Below are 9,231 nucleotides of genomic sequence, written 5' to 3'. Positions count from 1 at the left end.
TGGACTCTGTTCGCGACGAACACATGGAACCTTCTTGCCTCATTATTGATGTAGCCCAGAACTACTTGTGAATCTGTCCAGAAGAATTCTTCATCGATCTTCATCTGCAGTTCTCTTTTCAGCAACACACTTAATTTGGTTGCGACCACTGCCGCTGAGAGCTCTAGTCGTGGGATGCTTGAGACCTTGGTGGGTGCTACTCTTGCTTTGGCCATCACAAGACTGGAGTGTACTGTATTTTTGTCATTTTTGTACCTGAGGTAGGAACAAGCGCCATACCCCATGCTGCTAGCATCGGCAAAGTGATGCAGTTCCATCTTGATGATGTTGCCGAAGTCATGTGGGTGATAGCATCTAGGGATTGTGAATTCCTTTAAGTTATGTAGCCCGATCTTCCATTCCTCCCACCGTGGCTTTAAGTCATCTGGCAGTGGATCGTCCCATCTTATGCCTCTGCGGCATAGTTCTTGGAGTATGCGTTTCCCGCTTAGGGTGAATGGGGCAACAAACCCGAGTGGGTCATAAAGAGAGGCGACGATGGAGAGGATTCCTCGACGGGTTGAAGGCTGGTCTTTCATGTTGACATTGAAGCTGAAGGTGTCGTTGTCTATAGACCACTGAAGGCCAAGTGCATGCTCAGTTGGGGTCGCTTCCAGCTTAAGTTCGAGAGGGTCAGTGATTGTTGCTCTTTCTGAGGGTTTCACACAGTTGAGGACGTCTTTGTGGTTAGAGTTGAATTTGTGGAGGCGCAGGCCTCCTCGTTTGCAAAATTTTTGTGCCTCGATGATCAGTTTCTTGGCCTCTTCGACTGATGAAACGCTGGCTAACCCATCATCAACGTAGAAGTTCTTCTCAATGAAGGCTGAGGCTGCTGGGTAGTCTTCTCTATGTTGGTGTGCCATGTACCTTAGGCCAAAATTGGCACATCCAGGAGACGAAGCAGCTCCAAAGAGGTGAACTGCCATCCTGTATTCCTGTGGTTCCGTTTCCAAATCACCTTCTCTCCACCACAGGAACTTGAGGTATTTTCGAGAGTCAGGGTGGACGAAGAACTGGTGGAACATTCTTTCCACGTCGCAGATTATGGCCACGTCTTCCTTTCTGAAGCGGCATAGAACTCCTATTAGGGAGTTGATTAAGTCGGGACCGGTCAATAGACAGTAATTTAGGGAAACTGCACAGAATTTAGCTGAGCAGTCAAACACGACCCGTAGCCTGCCAGGCTTTTGAGGGTGGTAAATGCCGTGATGAGGAAGGTACCAAGCGGTCTCTCCATATGAAGTGGTATGGTCAAGTTCTGCGTCACCTTTCTCGATGATGTCTTTCATGAAAGCCTTATAGCGTTTGTGATACTCTTTATCCGTCTTTAGCTTCTTCTTTAGAGACTGGAGGCGGACTGTAGCTAGTCTCTTGTTGTTTGGTAGGGATGGTGGGCTGCTACCCTTGAAAGGTAGAGGCATCTCGTAGTGTCCATCTTCTTTCTGTCTGATGTTCTCGCTGAGGAATTGTATGAAGTGAACATCTTCTTGAGACACATACTTGTCCTCGTAGTTCCTTTCAGAGAAGTCCGACTCAAGTACTTTAAGGACATCTGTTGTAGACGGGGCTGGTATTTCTTTTACTGACACTCTATGTACAAAGCTCTGGCTCCCTTGTCGGTCCAGATGAGGGTTAGATGAGCCTATTATGCTCCAGCCAAGCTCTGTCCTCTGTGCGAAAGGTTCGTTTTCACAGCCTGTGATGACTTCGAGTGGAGCTAGCGCTGAGGGACAATCACATCCTATTAACATACCCACTTCACAGTCTAGAAGTGTTGGCAACTTGTTTACGAGATGCTTGAGGTGAGGCCACTGTAGCGCTGTTTTACCAGTAGGAATGTAGGATTTGTCTACTGGGATGAAGCTACAAGTGTAGGCTTGTGGCACTCTGATGTTGTTTGCAGAATGGAGTCCTCTGATTTGTAGGCCGCTGACACTCTTGCTGGTTATAACTGTATTTACAGCAGTCATTGTACTGAGTCTCAGCTTCACAGGTTGACTTTCCACACTTAACTCCTTAAGCAGGTCCTCTAAGATAAACGTTGTATCACTCTGTGTGTCGAGTAGTGCGTAAGTGAGCACCGTTATCTGTGGCTCTTGAACTGAAGACACAAGGACTGGGACAATGCTTGAGGTCGCAGAAGCACATCGGGTTGTAGTGTGAGACACGACTCTGCGGACTTCTTGGCCCCGGTAGTTTGCAGTAGATGTGCCACTCTGGGTTGTCTCTGGTGCTTGTGACCTCTCTTCGTGCAGACACGTTGGATGACGACGGTTGCAGGTGTTGCAGGTATGTCGCCGTTTACAGTCCTTGCTGGAGTGTCCCTTCTTTAGACATCCAAAGCAGAGGTGATTTTGGTAGATGTACGTTCTCTTATCCTCTATAGACCTTGATGCGAAGTTAGTGCATGTAGCAATGCCATGATTCTCATTCTTGCAGATTGGGCAAGGTGGTCTGGCTCTATAGGGTGAATACTGTGTCTCCACGATGTTGCTCTTTATGTGAGTGCTTGTATTCAACACTCTGGCTCTCTTGGAAAACCTCTCGTCTGAGGCTCTGGAGTTCAACAGTAGTGGGGTAGCGATGGGGTTACAAGCTATTCGTGCCTCTTTGTTCAGAAACTTTGAAAAGTGTGCAAGACTTGGATAGCTTCCAGATTTATCTAGCTCTTCTACGATGATCCTGCTCCATCTTCGCACAATCCACTCAGGTAGTTTCTTGAGCAGTTTGTGGTTCTCTTCACAGTCGTTCAAGATGTCCAGCCCTCGGACATGTGGAATTGCCTCTGTGCATCCCTGTAGGAAGTCTGCAAACTCTCGGAGCGCCAGAGGATCGTTTGTGTTTATCTTAGGCCATCTCATTAGCTTGTCTCTGAACGCCCTTTGTATAATGAAGGGGTTTCCATACCTCTCTTCCAACACTCTCCAGGCACCTTTATATGCTTCCTCGGAGTCTCTGTAAAAGAATCCTTCCACAGACTTACGAGCTTCTCCAGTAAGGTACATTTTCAGATAAAACATCTTATCACTTGTTGGGAGAGGCTTTCGATGTATCAGGGTCATGAAGGTCATCTTCCAATCAACAAATTTCATAGGGTCACCGTTGAATATTGTTGGTTCTGGTGTAGGTAGGCGATTCATGCTTAATGCACTTGTGATTGCTTCGGCTAGACTGAAGGCCTCTTGGTTTGCCGTCGCGCTGGGAGATGCTTGACGTTGGGATGCTGTAGGATGTAGCGGAGCACTATATTCAGGATTTTGGTAAGCAGTATTTATTTCATGGTCAGTGACTTCTTCTTCGTTGTCTAGATCACTTCCCGAACTGTATGCCCTCACTCGGGCTGCTGCTACCTGGACTTCCTTCTCTGCTTGTAGCTGCTGTAACTTCATCCTCTCCTCCTCCAGCTTACGTCGACTCTGTACCTTCAACTTCTCCATTTCCATCAGCATGGCTGCCTCTTCCCCCTCTAGTTGGAGGAGACTGGTTTGCTGAGCCTGGATCACTTGCATGGCCTTTACCTCTTCCACTTTAGCCGCGAGTTCAGCTTCCCTCCGCCTGTTTGATGCCTTGGAACGTTGAGAGTGAATTGTTTCAGTATTTGTGTGACCATATACAGATCTGTACTCTTCTTTGTTCAGAGCTATTCTCACCCTCTCCTTCTCAAGTCTTTCATTAAAATCTTCCTCTTTTGTTTCCAGCTGCTTACACACAAGCTCTTGGGTGTCTGTCGTCAGCTGAATACAGGCGTCCATTTTATTTGCGATCTCAGGAGTCGTGGCATGGTTACGTAAAATGGACTCATATAAACTTCTTACTAAGTCACAACTTGCTTGAATGTCTTGTTTTAGTCTTTCAAGTTCTTCTGCTGGACAGAAGGTTCTTAGCTTCCCTCTTGCTTCCTTGGCTATCTTCTTCCACTTCTGATAAGCTTTGTTAAAAGCTTTCTCATTCCTCTTATCCTCCACTTCACGGTTTTCTTTTCCTTTCTCGGTTAGAGTTCTTTGGCGAGCACCCGTTCTGTTCTGTTCCAACTCCAAGAGGTTGCCAGCTTCGTCTTCTTGGGCCGACATTGTGCTTGATCACATACACTCAAAATATCAAATAACTAGATGGTATTTAAGAGTTCCACTTGCTGGGATGGATATCAGACAGCATAATATTCATTAAATATACAGGAGTTGCCACACGTCCGTGGTATTGCTGGGATGGATACCAGACAGCATGAGGGTAATTAAATATACAGAAGTTGCCACACATCCGTGGTATTGCTGGGATGGATACCAGACAGCATAGGGTTAATTAGATATACAGGAGTTGCCACACGTCCGTGGTATTGCTGGGATGGATACCATACAGCATGAGGGTAATTAGATATACAGGAGTTGCCACACATCCGTGGGTTTGCTGGGATGGATACCAGACAGCATAGGGTTAATTTAGATATACAGGAGTTGCCACACGTCCGTGGTTTTGCTGGGATGGATACCAGACAGCATGAGGGTAATTAGATATACAGGAGTTGCCACACGTCCGTGGGTTTGCTGGGATGGATACCAGACAGCATGAGGGTAATTAGTAGGTTCATTCTTCCTTCTCTTCATGCATGTATTTTCTTTAGTGTAGGGTCCTCAACATACATGTGTTCTCTTCGGAGTAAGATCTTCAACATACATGTATTTTCTTCAGAGTGAGGTCTTCATTGTACATGCATTTTCTTCAGAGGATGGTCTTCATTGTACATGCATTTTCTTCGGAGTGAGGTCTTCAACATACATGCATTTTCTTTGGAGTATGGTCTTCATTGTACATTTATCCACTTCAGAATAAAGTCTTCATAATACATCCATCCTCTTCAGAGTAAGGTCTATTTCACATTTATCCACTTCAGAATGAGGTTTCATAATACATTTATCCTCTTCAGAGTATGGGTTTTTACTCACTGTTTATCATCTTCAGAGTATGGGTTTTACTCACTGTTGCTCATCTTCAGAGTATGGGTTTTACTCACTGTTTATCATCTTCAGAGTATGGGTAAGTCTTCGCTCACCACTGGTCGGTAAGTTTTCACTCACCTCTGGTCGGTAAGTTTTCACTCACCTCTGGTCGGTAAGTTTTCACTGTAACTGCCCCCCGGCTTGGTCTTGAAATAAAGATGTGGTTATGTTTCATACAGATGCTTTTATTTATTTTCTCTTTTTTCTCTTGCATTTCAGCTTAGCAGTACTGTAGCTTTTCTTTGGTACTTTGTACAGGTAGTGACGGTTGCCTCATTTGGTCCGTTTGCACCTCGTTTGCACCTCGTTTGCACCTCGTTTGCACCTCGTTTGCACCGTGAAAACTGCATAGGACAGTCAAACACAAACATACAATTAGTTACATATTTCACATTTCAATATTGTTCACATGTCGTTCATTATTATACCAAAGTGTTCAAACAAACAATTGTATTAAAGATATTTAAAGGGTGAACTCGTCTTCCATAGCAAAGGCACTCAGGGAAAAACAATGATATATAATAACGTTACTTGTCCGGCAGCAGGTGCCTTTGATTAGAATCTGCTTCGTGAGTGCACCACTTTATATGTTTATAAATGTTTGGCGGTTACACACATAAATATACAACAACATATCTTCAACAACAGTAATAATAATAATACATTTGAGTGTTCGACATACCTTATTCCGCTTTACCAAGGGTAGTTAATTTAACTGGAGTAAGGTCCTTCCATCATACAATTCGCTGCCTGCTCCGTCGTTATCTGAGTTACTTCCGCCTTGGTCACACAGAAAGCTGTGACCTTTATACTAAAGAAAGACGAGCTCTGCCCCCATGTGGACACTAAATGAAAGTGCACAAGTGGCTCCGAAATATTATTTTCTTAGATAGATAAATAGAGGGCTCAGTATTTTGAGCCTATACAGAGAAATTGATCATCTAGACCAACGCAAATCAAAGCTTACTGACAGTAAAGATGATAGGCATCTTTACCCTTGGCGGTCAGTTACAATCCCTTTATCCAATCTAACACTGAATAATTTTTCTCCACATGTACACACACGTATAGCACATGTATATTGCTCGGGTATAGGATAACCGTATGTTTTATATAGTACAGGTCCAAATTTCATAAAATTCGTTCTTAAATTAGTCTTCTAGAGAGATCCGGGTAAACCGTGTGCCAAGAAAAAAGCTCTCCATTTCCTCATCCACGTCAATTAATTCTGAATTTCTTTCACTTCTGGTTTTCGCTCGTCACCTTTCACCTAGATCCCTTATTCGCACACCCCCAAGTGGGGTATCATTGGAAAGCTACACTCATTGGGTACGACCCTGACCAATAATCTTTGCAATCAGCGTATGATTGGCAGAGTTAGAGCGTCGGGAGTCTGGGGTGGGTAATCGGATGCTCGCATTTTTCATAAATGCAGAAAATGTTGATCAGAATGTTTCCTTTCAAAAGAGACGAGACTCATGGATGTGCTATAAGTATAAAGTATAATCTCTTTGAGTATGTAATCGTCAGGCGTGTAGTGCAAAACTAGCCCCATTTTTGCCCCATGCATATGTGGTTAAGCAGTTGATTGTTATTGAATATGTCAGTTTTGCTAATGACGTGTGTTGAGTTTTCAGTGAGGACGACGCCCGATATGCTTCTTCTTATATATTACCCTCTTTGTTCACAACACACAGGAATATAGTATATAGGAGATTTGTGCTCTACTGAGCACACCTTTCTCGTTTACGTTATGTATTCTCCTGGAAAATGTAATGGAGGGGGTATTTCTAGAACAATTTGTGAAATGTAACTTGAATGCTTCCGGCGATACAGCAGATGGTGTATAATTAGAAAATAAATGGTTTTTAAATAATACATTTTAGAGCGATCATGCTAAATGACTACTATTTTTTCAAGAAATACATTATACCCTCCACTTACCCTTGTTAGCTCATTGCAGTCACAAGGTTCACTAAGTGGGTACCAGAGAAAGAAAAGCAAAATGAGGGGTATATATATATACGGGGGAAAGCCTCTGGGATTTGCATTCAAATGTGCCTTTCCGTGTTCTCAAATTCACATTGTACTGATTGTTCCGGGAAACGTCCGCTACAATAGATTGAGTTTAGATTTATAGAAGCACCTGAATCCATCCGACACACGCAGTGATTCTTTGTTTCATCAGTGACTGGCGAGCGACTAAAACGAGTTACTGCAGGCGCGTCGGGCGCTTCTATAAATTGCATTTGAGGAGTGAAATGTCTTATTATTACCTAAGTGTGATGGCGACCTGTTGTTTTGGCTCGATTGGGCCGAATGTGGTTGTGTTGCCTGTTCAAATGATGCCCCCAACAAACGACTGTTTCCATCTGGGTTGCTTTCAATGACGAAGAACTGTGTCTGTCTCTAGGTTGAGTTCTCGCACCGGGTTGTAAACGTCTCCCTGCTCTCATTCATCAGGTGTTCTCACATGTTTCTCATTGATCAGGTGTTCTCACGTGTTTCTCATTGATCAGGTGTTCTCACATGTTTCTCATTGATCAGGTGTTCTCACATGTTTCTTATTGATCAGGTGTTCTCACATGTTTCTTATTGATCAGGTGTTCTCACGTGTTTCTCATTGATCAGGTGTTCTCACATGTTTCTCATTGATCAGGTGTTCTCACGTGTTTCTCATTGATCAGGTGTTCTCACATGTTTCTTATTGATCAGGTGTTCTCACATGTTTCTCATTGATCAGGTGTTCTCACATGTTTCTTATTGATCAGGTGTTCTCACATGTTTCTCATTGATCAGGTGTTCCCACATGTTTCTTATTGATCAGCTGTTCTCACATGTTTCTTATTGATCAGGTGTTCTCACATGTTTCTTATTGATCAGGTGTTCTCACATGTTTCTTATTGATCAGCTGTTCCCACATGTTTCTTATTGATCAGCTGTTCTCACATGTTTCTTATTGATCAGCTGTTCTCACATGTTTCTTATTGATCAGGTGTTCTCACATTCTGGCACCTGTGTATGACCAAGGGGTTCAAATGGTAAAATCGGCCATTTTGAAATCCAAAATGATGTAGGTTAGAGTTATCCTATCCCACAAATGAACTCATATTTGAATTCCCCATTAAGAAACACATAATTTAGACACCTTGCATGTTAGGATTTCCTTCAGATTCATGTTGGCATCCATGTATGGCCAAGGGGTGAAAAATGTTAAAATCTGCCATTTTGAAATCCAAAATGATGTAGGTTAGAGTTATCCGATCCGAAAAATAATCCCATATTTGAATTCCCCAACAAAAAAACATATTTTAGACACCCCACTCGATTGATTTTCCAAAAAAAAATAAGGTATGGCCCGCCCTACTGGGAGACTTGTGTGACTGGGAGACTTGTGTGACTTGTGTGAATGGGAGACGTTCAACGTTTTGGAGTTGTATTTTAATTGTATTTGGAGTGTGTATTTCGTGACTGTAGGGCACTCGGGTAAATGTCTGACCCACTTCCAGTGATGAAGCTAAGCTAGGCTAACGGTCCAGGCGTTCCCTAAGCCCAATGCATGCAGAGAGACAAAAAATGTATGTATCTTCTTGTCTAACTCCAGGGAAGATGTTAAATAAGCTCATTCCCAAAAATGTTGGAGTCTTCCTTTAAGTCCCCCTAGGTCTGTATTGAGCCTGGAGCCTTTACAGGTTACTGTACATGATGTCATTATCAACATGCTACTACATCAGATAAAATGTCACTGACAATCTATATACGTGAATAAATAAAAGGTAGCATAAATAACGTTTCATTTCTGGAGGGAAAGTTGAAGAGCCCCTCCTCTCATCTGTACTCCCACCGTAACCAGGTGGCCTACTGTATATCCTCGTTCGCTTGCTGTATGTCAGGAACTGGTGTTGTCTCCTTTGCCATTTTATTTATTTTAGTGGAGGGGCTGCCCATTTGTTTACACCTGGATCGTTTATTGGGCCTTTGAGCAACGTATCATAGCCGATTGGGCCTTCAACCCATAAACGTTAAAATAATCTTTATTCTTGGGCCAAGGTGTGACCAGGCCAACTAACTTCATATAAAAACAGATTGAAAAATGAAATTACTTCTATGTCAATAGTTTTTATGCGTATAAGTTAGGACTTTACTTTTTTTCTCCCCCTGATTCCTGTCTTGATACAATACATTTGTGGTAGGGCTG

The sequence above is a fragment of the Notolepis coatsorum genome (assembly GCF_963971535.1).
Source record: "Notolepis coatsorum genome assembly, chromosome: 8".
NCBI lineage: Eukaryota > Metazoa > Chordata > Actinopteri > Aulopiformes > Paralepididae > Notolepis > Notolepis coatsorum.
This window is presented reverse-complemented; position numbering follows the sequence as displayed.